This window comes from Zonotrichia leucophrys, chromosome 2 (genome assembly GCF_028769735.1).
Source record: "Zonotrichia leucophrys gambelii isolate GWCS_2022_RI chromosome 2, RI_Zleu_2.0, whole genome shotgun sequence".
Taxonomy (NCBI): domain Eukaryota; kingdom Metazoa; phylum Chordata; class Aves; order Passeriformes; family Passerellidae; genus Zonotrichia; species Zonotrichia leucophrys.
Genome location: NC_088171.1, coordinates 71,127,781 through 71,139,981, shown reverse-complemented (window position 1 = coordinate 71,139,981; position 12,201 = coordinate 71,127,781). Strand labels below are relative to the sequence as shown.

At 43.2% G+C, this 12,201-nt stretch overlaps 1 long non-coding RNA gene across 1 annotated transcript; it reads left to right on the top strand.

The window, feature by feature from the left end:
• The first annotated feature begins 1,620 nt into the window (after positions 1-1,620).
• Positions 1,621-9,611, top strand: LOC135443208 (uncharacterized). The gene is made up of 3 exons (XR_010438884.1): positions 1,621-2,051; positions 3,005-4,074; positions 8,935-9,611. It is a non-coding gene; the product is annotated as an uncharacterized LOC135443208 (long non-coding RNA).
• Positions 9,612-12,201: the final 2,590 nt, after the last annotated feature.

Below are 12,201 nucleotides of genomic sequence, written 5' to 3'. Positions count from 1 at the left end.
GGATGGCTTTGGTTGTATTCCCAAGCTGCATGCACAGGCAGGGCTGCTGCTTAGCTAGTGACAGCCATGCTTGGAGGAGGAGGATGGATCTGTGCCACACAGGTACCCCAGAAAAGAGAGAGACAGATTTCCTTGGAGAGTGCAAGATGGGGCTAGGTTGGGTGAGGTTCGTCAGTCCTGACCTTATACAGCTTTCTGTTATCTTAACTGGTTTTGTTTAAACATGAAAAAAAAAAAAATCCAGACTGGAAAAGTTTTGAGGTTTTTGAAAAATAAATTGCAATGGAAAAGGAAGGGTTAAGCAGGGATGCCAACTAGGGATGTATTACAGGGAAAAGTAAAATTAATTCAGTAAGGTGCTGTCTTTATTCTATCATGGGTTTCATCTTACAGCTGTTGTCTTTTCACTCCCTCATTTTTTCAAAAGCTCAGATTTCCAAGTGAGAGCCCAGGGAGGGCACCTAAGCAATTAATTTCACATGGTAAAAGCACCTTCCTCGCAAGGTTGTAAAAGCAGAAATTAGACATAACACCCTTCTAAGGCATCTTTCTCAGGCTGGAAGGAAGCAGGTGTTTAGTGTTACATTAATTTTAAACCCATAATTAGCGTAACTTGAGTCCTGGACCTCATCCAGGTTAATTCATTGTATTCCTGCAAACAGGACTCCCCTGCTGATTTTATGTAGATGCAGCAGGCCAGGTCTTCAGCTACCCAAGCCTTTCCTTGGGATGTTTGGGGTGCAGGAAATGAGGTGCCAGGGAGGTGCCATATGGGTTTCTATATGGCCTCTGCAACAGAGGTGTGGTTGACACAAGCTGTGCTCCAGCTGCTTGCTGGCCAGGAAAAGGATGTAGGTGGCCCACGGGTGATGGTGTAAGAGAGCTGCCTTTGGCTCCTCTCACTGCTCAATGCCCTCCAAGATACAAGGTCATCAGAAGCTGTTTAATGAGGGTTTTGCTGCATGCCTTCTTTGTTCTCAATCTAGTGGATCCCCTTTGGAGTGCTTATGTTTGATGGAGGATTTTTCACTTCCCACTCTATCTTGTGCAGCTGTGCTGGTGGGGTTGCTCCTTCTGGAATGGGAGCTATAGCTGTTTGCAGGGAGGAGGCATTGCAAGCAGCTTTTATTTTATCTAGTTTGGAGAAATAAAACACCAGGATGAGCACTGAATAAAGCAAGTTGGACTGCTGTAACAAATGGCATAAGGGATTGCTTTTGTTTGCCTCTTGGAAGCAAATTGATATCACTGGGAAGTACTTCATGTTGGAAGATACAAAGCACACAGGCTCAGCCTGGAGTGAGGCAGGGAAGAGGATGCAGCCAAGCCATAACTTGACTAGCTGTTGATAACCACAGCTTTGAAGTTACTGTTATTACTTATGTGCGTGTTTCCTCTGTGGAAAGCTGAGAGGAATTCCAAGGGGTACTCTGTAGGAGTGGTACCTGCCGGGGCACTGGCTGTGGCGTTGTGGCTCTGGCGCTGTGGTACAAGATCACAGCCTGGTTGTGAAGCCAGTCAGTGTGGGTCAAACCTGCCTCTGGCTTTGCTAAGCTGAGGCTAAATATGAGCTACCTGATTTAACTCTGGCTTTGTACAGCTGTTGCTTGGCAGAAAATATCTGGGACAGGAGCACAACTAGGGGAGACTGAGAGGACATGTGAGGGGGAAAGAATTTGTGTGTTTCAGGCAGGATTTTAATTTATCTGAGCACTCAATTGACCAGAAAGAGACAGAAATGCCATTGTACCAAAACCGCTTGGGAGCTCACCCTCCTTCCGGGAGAAAGCCGTAAGGTCAAAGCGAGGGGAAATGGAGGCCTGGAGGGGAGCTTCGGAGGGAGACCGAGCTGCTGGAATCTGCCGGGTCATCCGCAGCCAGACACAGCACAGAAAGCGTGAAGTGCCAAGACTTACTGGGGTTTTACTGAGCTTGGTAGGATATCTGTCAGCCCTGTGTGAGCAATTAGTGCTGATTACCAGTTCCCTCTGCTGGCTGAGCTAACGAAGTTATCCCTTCGGCTCTGCACGAGTGCTGCTGCTGCTGCAAGGGTGCGTAAGGTTGAGCTGTGTGGTATTTCCACTCGTGAATTAACGACATAAAGCGGGACTACAGGGCAACTACGCAGCAAATAAAACCGTGGCTCACTCTACTGCCACTGAAGTCTTCTCTGGTAATAAAAAGAGCAGAGCAGCCACAGACTCTTTTTCTAGGAGTGATTTTGACAAGCATTTCCCTCAGAGCCATTGCTGATGTTACTTTGCATTCCTTTGGCCGCTGCATTATTTTGTGGAGATTTTTGCTCTGTGTCTGTGATACATGCTGTGTGTTATGGAGCTTTGAGCAAGGACATAAGTCTACTCATTATTTTCTATTAAAATAGTGGTTTTGATACTCCATTTTTGAAAGAGACCAAAATATTGTTTTTCTTCAAGGAACAATAAAGCAGAGCACTAATTTGACTTCTACATCTCTTAGACAAAATGGAGATGTGGTGAATTACCACATCATTAACAAGTTGTGATCTAACTGATACAGACCTCTGAAGGTTTATGTCACCCTGAAATAAGAAATGAAGTCAGATTCTCAGCATCTAAGCCATCTTCCCTTCTGCCCAAATGAATCTTTTTGATGTGGCTCCTCAGGGCAGGAGAGCTCATGGCAAAGCCAGTGTCTGCTCACAGACTTAAACAACATCAGCTGCAGTCACAGCTCAGTGATCCTATGAAAACAATTTTACAGACAGATGTACTTTTATTACCTTTCATGTATTTAATATTATTTTTTTCCTTTTTTTTTCCTTTTTTGCCCAAACATGGCCTGTGAATGAGAGGCCTCTGCTTCTCTTTACATTTTTGTCATTATTTGCCAGGTGCTTTTAGACACATCTGCCGTTTCTGCTCTGTGTGGAGGGGGATTAATGTTAACTCATCTCTCACAAAATGCTTTACAAATGAACGTAAAGAAGGCTATGAAACTGTTAAATAGCTGTTTTCACTTCCAGGGTACCTGGCCCAAGCCCAGTGTCTGAGACAGCCGAAGGCTTTCCACGAGAAAATTCCTGTGGGTTTCTGTGAAGAACCCACCTCCCGTTGCCACCAGCCCCACCACCCAGTCAGAACACAGACCCGAGGCAAAACCACGGCCTTGCTCCCCCTGCCAGAGAAATCCTGCTTCACTCCCCGGCTGGAAGCTGAAATATGTCCTTCCCGTGCGTGGCTCGAGCTCCTCAGGAAAACTTCAGCTACATCCAAATTAATAACTGAACACAAGCATCCCAGCCTAAGACCGGGCTTACTGTGGGAACGACTGGATGCTGGCAGCGAGATTGGCTGCGGCGGGAGGTGAGCACGGCCAAGCTAAACAACCGCCGTCTGCTCCCATGTCCTCCTCCTCCTCCTCCTCCTCCTCCTCCTTGTGAGCGGCAGCCCTTCACTGCTCACCATGAGGCCGGGATTGGGGAATCCTGGTCATTGGCCCTGCTAGCCAAGAGGTGAGGGAGCCCTTTCCACACCTGGACTTTGGGATCTAAAAACACGGGATACTCAATGCACCTGGCTGCGTGCACTATAAACCACTTTCACCTTCTTACTCGAGCTGTGGGAATTTGCATGCAAAAAGCCCCATTAGGCCCCATCAAAGGATATTTAGGTTGCTGGTGTTGAATTACCAGAAGCAGGCAGTTTAGTTCTGAGTAGAAAGTGTTTCCCACTTAAAAGTGAAACGGTGTCATAGGAAGGTTTCCCTCACCTGTAAATAACAGTTGTACAGCTTTGCTTGCTGGGTCTTCACCACAATGTTAAAATTTAATTTCTGTAATGACAGGAGATTGAGTTTCAGGAAAGGTAAAATTTCATCCTGGTTTTCTTTTTTTTTCAGTGTTAAATATTTTTACAGAAGGTGTTGACCATCATTTATAGATGTATTGTTTCACCATTACCAAGTGAAATAAATTTGGTTTATGCTACAAATAATATTAACCAACCAGACAACAAGGGCAAAAAAGCTTCAAACAGAATCACTTCTCTACAAGTCCTTATCCCCTTTGTGGTTCAAGAAACTGGCTCCAATGAGGTAAAGACTAGTTCACAGTTAATTATTTTCAACTAACTCCTGATTCACCAAAGCTCAATCAAGGTTCAAGTCACCCCTTGTTTCATATGTTGGGCTGTCTGAACCACGAATATGTAACCCTCCTGGTTTAAATGGGCTAGGAGGCTTCATTGCAGGTGAGAAAAGCACCCAAATGGAACAGGCACAGGTACAAATATATTCTTGACATACATTTCCTCTGGTGTGTACCTGTGCTTTTCTTGCCTTAGTCACAGGGGAAATTCAGAAATCCTTGTGTGAAAACTCAGAAGTATTGGTATGCAAATAGAGAAGTGTGACTAAGTAGTCTCACTGCTCCCACTATTTCACATGAGAAGTGCAGTATTGACAGTGCAAATGTGGCATGCTCTATGTGCATTTCAACCCCTGACTGTGTGTTTGGGTGTATGGATGCATTAAATCTAAGGTAAGAGAAGTGCTTTTCCTTAATTAAACAACATTGAAATTGGTTGTTCCTTGGGATTTCCTACTGAATTAGTTCTTACGCTGTAAAAGGGATTTTTCAGCTCCTCGGGTTGAATGAGAGCTCCCTCTGAGATGCTTTCTGTCAGAAAAGAATGCACAAATGTACACAGGGAGGCTCAAGAGTAAATAGGCTGGGAAAAGCATCCTAGGAAAAGGGAGTCAGCAGCAGCAAACCAGAGGTGGCCTAGGAGCCCACAAAGCCCAGCTGAAAACCACTGTGGGGTCTCTGGGACACTGGTAAGGTCCTCACAGGTGTGTTCAATGTGGTTCTGTCCCATGTGGGGGACGTGTAAATCTGAGCACATGAAGATGACTGTGCCAACAGGGTGATGGAGGAAGGTTTTGGTCTGGAAACAGGAGACAAAGGAGAGAGCAGGCAGGTGGGGAGATGCTCAGCCAAGAAAGATGAGAGAAGGGATTCATAATAAGGTGCAGTAAGAAATGTGTTGGATTTCAGACAACGACACATGCTGTCAATAAACCTGTTGTTTTAGAGAGAAAAGGAATGAAAATTCATTTTGAAGACCCTAAAAAAGAATAAATCTTTTGTAGCAAAGCTGTATTTAATTTGGTTATAATCCACTGAATTGAGATATATTTCAACTTGACTGAAGACTCCCAAGCACGGCTCATAGGAAACCAGATCACTTCTGGCAGAGGGAAGAAAAACTGTGTGTTAGAACTAAGTTCTCTCAGCTGGCATGTTTATCGCCAGAGATCAATGAAAACCAGAGCATAAATAAAAGCAGATTTTGAAAATGAATCGATAGACATTCAGGCACCAAAAAGCATTTCTTTTTCTGTGTGTCTTATTTTTCTTCACTGGAGAAAATCAGATTGAAACATGTTTTATTGACAAGGATGTATCTTATTTGCACATTTGCAAGACCAATAAACAAGTGGCCCAGTGTCATGTAGGTCTCATATTTGCTGCCCTTTCAGACCTATTAGTTTGTGGAGACTTGGATGTGGTGTGTCTTTCAAGGTGGGACACAGTGTACTGCTTTAACAGGAAGCACGTGGCCCAGCTTTAACCACATAGCAGGATTTAGATGGGAATAAAATTACCCAGCAGCATGCTGATGATTTTATAAAAGCTTAACTGTATTTCCCCAGGGTGCCTCGGTATTTCTAAGGGAAAGAGAGAGTAAACAGTATGTTTGTATTTAATAACAGAGATACAGGGGTGAGAGCGTCCCACATAGGCATTGCGATATTGCTCCCAGGATCTTATGCAATGTAGAAGCATCTGTGATCAGTGTCCTTGCACACATCTTCTTGTGTGCCTTTCTTTGCTTTAGATTCAAATGTACTGGAAGAGCTGAGCTTCTATTCAGTGTCTGCCCCACCTGACCTCTCTCCTCTGTGCTCTTTGCCCTCTATTAAACAACACAGCATTTTGTTTCCATCCCCTGCAATATTATTGCCATATGTTGTCTGTCTTCCATGTCTCCAACTGCTCCCACTTGGCCTTCCTCCCTGAATTTGATTCTGGGCTCTTTTTTTTTCCTTCTTTCTGCCTTTTTCTGTGCCCATGCTCTGAGGGACACCATGTCTGTCCCTGCCAAAATGGACAGCCCCTTGAGGTGATCTTCCAATGACCCTGCACTGTCTCCACTTTCTGAACAGCTAATGAATTTAACAACACCAGGTTTTCTCTGACACCACTTTTCCTGCTTTAAGGGAGTTTACTGAAGGTATGCACAAGACTTTTATTAACTGGTTTCACTAGCTACCTTAAAGAATCCTGCTTTTTTATGGTGCTGATAAAAGAAAAGAAAAGGACTAAGCCACCAGGGTGCTGAGACCAGGGCACTGTACACAGATCAGTATGATTTCATTGGTTCCATATATTTGCCCATTTATTGTCCACTCCATCTGGCCTTATATCTGTGCTGTGAACTCTCCATCCTTTTGTTCTGGATTTGTGCTTAGTACAGCGGGATCCACCCCTTGACTAAGATCCCAAAGGCTTTCTGTAACGAAGTATTTAAGAAGAGGAAGAGTAGTTGAAATTTATCTGTTACCAACAGTTGTTATGGCTGGAGTGAGACTTTAATATAGAATTCAAACAGGGAAGTCTTTTACTTACAGACTGTTCCTGTGCTTTTTGTATATAAATATGTGCTTTACAGTGGATTGTTTATAATCTAAGTAGCTTTGAATCCATATTTCCTTTAGAGAAATAACAAATCAAGAAAAAATATTACCAATACAGAAAGGTGGAATGGTGTTTTTGTTATATACTGTATTTGAACTAAAGCCTGTATGATAGCTGCTATGCAGTACTCAAACATTCTGGCAGCAAGACAGAGAGGTCAGCATGCCTGTCCATCTATTGATCTTACTTTATTTTTTTCTTTCTTTCCTGAGAACCACTAAAGTCCTTAGATATTAGTAGAAAGATGTAATGCAGGAGAAAAATGAGGTTGGATGAAACAAAGGCTTGATTCAGTGAAGTGTCATGAGAGAAGTTATATTTTTTCTGGTTAAAAGAAAGAATCTTATCAAGACTGTCTCTTTGATTTGCCCATACTATTTGAAGCAGATTCCTGGTATTTAATGAGCTGCAAACACAATGACAGCCATAATTTGGCTAATTGAAAGCGACAGGCAAGGATTCTTCCTCAAAGGCAGGAAAAACCCTACTCATTTCTCTTAATAGTTGGTTGGCCAGTCTGGATCTTCTCATCAGCACAATCTGGTGAAATACTTCTCCAGCTGGGTCAGTGCCTGGGCCTTTTCTGAGAGCACATCCTGGCCTTGTGACAAATTGTCATGCAGAGACCTGCAAGGCAGCGATACCCTGACTGACACTGCAACCCAGAGCTGTCTGGTGGAATTCCCTGAGGAGCAAGGGGTGTTAGATGCCTTGGGAGGCAACGAGTCCCCACCAGCTTGTCAATTCTGTACATCTGCACTGCTGAGTTTCTGTTACTCTCATTACTTAGGGCAGCAGGATTAGAAATGGCCCACGTGTGTATCTGTTCCAGTCACACCATTATGTGCTTCCTTTATGCTTTTGTTGGGCAGTTTATTGTCACAGCTAGTAGAAAATCATCTCATCAGTTTAATCCCACCACCTCTTCCTAGCCTACCTTGTTTCACTGCTTCCCCTCCATACACATGTTCATCAAAATTTTTTATGTTCCCATTATCTACTCACTCTAATTTAAAACTAAGATTAAAATATGGTCAAAGCAGCTTTCTTTTCTCGCTTCTTCTTTCAAGCCAGTATGTCAGCAAAGAAGGGTTCTCATTTTGCTGAGTTGGGAGTTACTGGTCTGACTTGTGCTCAAGCCTCTGCTGCTTAAACCAGGTACTTAACATCTCTCAGCACCTCAACCTTCTACCTGCAATGTGAAATGGCAAAAAAGCCCACCTGTTCTGAGCTTTACCATACTGCTCTTGGGAACTTGTTGTAGGATCTTATGATGGAAGGTTTGCAGGGACATGAAATGCTTTTTTCCTGGGTGCTGCTAATGGATTAGCACTGCATTTTTTGTAACCACTTATGTTTACACCAGTCAGTAAACAGTGTAACAAACGGCAAAGGGGAGCGGTGGGAGCCATTTTATGTTCACACTGCATGCTTGAAATGTGAGTGAAAACTACTGATTGGGACCAAACCACGTTGTGATAGCATCCCACCCCTCAGTCCTTGTAATTTTTCACCTTTCACCTCTGTGGGATATATCCATTACTTGTACCCAATTGTTCAGTTAATTTATGCTTTACTCTGATGCATATCCATGTCACTTTGTCCTGACCACTTCTCCTTCCAGCCCCCCATGTAGGTGAGCATTCCTCTCAGTCCCACTGCAGCACTACTGTCAAAGCAGCCCCTTCCCTGTCTGCTGGCAGATGCAAATGGTCAGTCAGACAACATGTAATAAGTTGAACTGTGCTAGTCCAAAGGAATTGGATGACCCTAGGAATTCATAAGCATTCATAACTTATCCAATTCAAGTAAATCTGTGTCTTACAACTCTCACAGAGCAGGGTAACTTACTTGTGCATTAGCATATCCATTCTTATGTGATTGTCTCTGAAAAGGGAGCCCAAATAAAATGCACTCTGCATGTAACCTGGCTGCCATCAATCAAGTATTGATTTTCAAGAAAACCCACACCTACACACCATGCTATTATAAAGCTGTGTAGTTACAAATTCAGGAGGTCATCCCACAGTGTCAGTGAGACCTTACCAAGTTTGTGGTTTGATACCAATCAAATTATCTTCAAAGAATTAGCACAGGAAGTTCTCTCCTCTCCCCAGCAAAAGTGAGGAATAAATAACTCCCCCCTTCCTTCACTTGAGACTGGGAAGATAAGCTTATTTCCTCTCTTTCAACAGCTTTAGAGACTAAAGAACTCCATCAAGTTAAACAGAAAGAAGAGCAGCAGAAAGCACCACTACAGAGAATAACTCAGGGGTTTCTTATATTACTCCACCCAGCAGTGCATAAAGAAAACCTGTCTGAAACAGCAGAAATCACCTAATCAAAAAAGTGTATGAATTGCCTTTCCTTCAGCCTTCAGGTAATATATAACATACAAACAAACACACACACCCTGCCTTGCCCCATCTTTTCCTTCCTGGACTAAGAAGCCCTGCCAGGTCCCTTCAATCTCCCCAAACTCTGTGAAGAATGGCCATGAGCTGTCGTGCTGAGCAGTCACGCTCCTCCCAGATCTGTGCATGCACCAGACATCACAGATCTGGCAGTGCTCTGCCCCATCAGACAGGAATGACACAGTGTCATATGATGCCACCATCGGCATCTTTTCCTGATTCTGCTCCTCCCAGCACTCCAGGGAGAGCCCCTGATGGGAGAAAACTCAAAGTGCCTTGAGCTCAGCTCCTGAGGCCACTGCTCATCTCCTCTGCTGGAATCCTGGATTGGCACCAGGGCTGTGCATTTCAGCTCAGCATCACCACCACACATGGCCAGGTGCCCAGAGTCCTGACCAAAACTAGACATGCAAATTATTAAAACCACCACTGCTGCCACCAGAGTGCTGTACAAAAATTCTTGTTTTCAATATGACAAGTGACTGAAGTACCACCTCCCTTCAAAATAAAAAGGATATTGAAAATAGAGATTGAATAGTTCAAGACATGTGTAATAGGGGATGAGGCCTCTGCCAAATCAATTGTGAGTTTAAGTAAGCTCAGACTTGATAACTAATTACTATTATGTCTGGGATGTCTGTTTCGTGGTCTCTGCCAAATATCAAGTTTTGACCCTGAAGAGACTCCCAGTGTAGAGCTAGCAATAGCTCTAAAGCAACTACCACTGAACCAAGCCAGCAGATTTCATTCTAGGCTTAGGAAACATCTTGGGTGTATTTTCATGACAGCTTAAGCTGGTCTAACTCAGAGCTGGAACAAGCACAACTCCAGCCAGGTACTTGCTTTGCCCTGACACAATGTTTGTCTCATGATAGAACAATTGAAAGAGCAAACCAGAAAATCAACAGACACAAAACTGAAATTACCAAGTTGGAAAAAAAAAATCCTGTAACTTTTTCCTCACTCAACTGCCTGAACTAATTTGCAGTAGAGACAGAAAAATGCCAGCAGCAGACACTTTTGTCCAGCAGCCTTACAGAGCTGAGGTACATGAACAGGTCAGACACAGCAGCAGAGCCCAGGCTTCTCTCCTGAGCACTGGAAATCACTGGCACCTTTTTTTGTCCTATGCTTTCTTCTTGACCTTCCTTTCCTTCACAGCCTTTCCATTTTGTCTCCCTCAGTGTGGCTAGCACCTGGCTGTTTTGCATTTTTCTTTTTCCAGCTGTTCTCTGTAACTGCCTCCTGTAAGTGATGCGACCTGCTTTCCTGTCAGCTAGTTTTCCCATTAGTGAGGTCTGGAATTTGGAAGTTGGAAAGACTTTCCTGGGTGCTAAAGACAGCATGAGCCTAAAAGGCAGCATTTCCCACCAAAAAGATACGTGTCCCTTATACCTGTGCAATAAACAGTATCTGGAATTGGCTTGTTTCATGGACTTTGGAGAAGGACAGGGGTTCTGAGACACAGAATGATGATACAAAGATTGGTGCAGGGTCTATTTATTACAACTGTTCTTATTTTATTAGCTGTTCCTTGATGACACCTATGCTGGTCATCTTTGCAAGATTCTTGGCACAGAAAGCTACATCCATAAAAGCAAACAGTGCCCAATACTTATTCTGTGGGTGTATATGCAAGCTCTGCTTGAGATTATGCTCCCTGTGTTCCAAGTCTTACTTATACAACAGCAATTCTGCACCCTTATAGGCACGTAAATGGGCTCTTAAGAAGACACAAGTATAATTTGTAGCCAGCCTCAAGACATGAATTCCCTCCCACCATTTGGAAATGTGTTATCAAGCTACATTAGGTTTCAAAACGATTTTTATGCAGCAGAATAAAATTGTGTTGAGGCTTCTATTGCAAGATCAAAAAAATTTCCAATGTTTGTTTCTGTTTGTGCCCTGGTCAGCATTAAGAAAGTAATGCTGTAGTTTTGAGAAACCATCAAGAATTTCATCACAACCAGTGCATCCCTACAAATCATTTCAGCTTTGACAAGACAACATTTTTCTATGCAAATTCATTTTGTTGGGTGTTCTTGTTGGTTCCAATCATCTTACTTCCACTTTACCATCCTTTTTAAATGGCTACAGCACAGTAAAGTGGATCTTTGCATTGAGTGTCAACAGGGTTGGGCAATAGGTGTTAGGAATAATTCCTAACAAATAGTCCTGCTTCTGCTGTGTCCCTAATGAGACAGTTTGAAAGAGGATTTATTGCAAATAATATAGTTTATACAATACTTTTCAAGTCTGACACCATTCACTAATTCACCCTGAATGAAATGCAGGATAATTTTCAAAAGCTTCACTTTTTTCTTCCTTTCTTCCTTTTTTTTGTTTGTTTTTGTTTTGGATTTTTTTTTGTTGTTGTTTTGGTTTGGTGGTGGGTTTTTTGTTGTTTGGTTTGTTTGCTTAGTTTTTTTTTTTGTTAACGTCAAAGATTCTGACTGTTCTGATGATATTTAAAAGGGCAGATATTGCTTAGGGATAGATCTGTCTACTTGGGTGCCTAAATTTGTTGTATCACATTATCTCATTGGCAAAGTTCCTGATCTGCAGGAGTTTAAATCTGCAACTAACTGCACACTGTGGACCAATTCTGCCAACCTTCTCAGGCTAAAGCTTTGAGGTGGCCACAGGAGAGACAAGGCTGTGGGAAGCAAGCTATTAGATGTTTCTTTCTGGGTCTTACAGCCAACAAGTTAACCAGTGCTGTTCTGGTGATGCTGCATGGGAGGGTAAGCATGTGTTCCTCAGATATGCTATCAAGATTTTTCAACCTGCAGGTATTTTTATTGCAAGGCAATGTTTTTGGCCAGGAGAAAACAAGAGGACTGACAGTGCTGAAATGTGTACTGGGGATACTCACCCTGGCAGTGGCAATGGTGCGTGGTGCCGGTCAGTGTTTGGCTAACCAGAGGCAATGAGGTGGAGATTCATTTCTCGCTTCTGTCATAATGCCCTCCTGCTTTCCTGCCTGAGGAGATCTGCCCAAGCATTAGGTCCATTTCACAGACAGGACACAGGAAGATGAGACAAGGG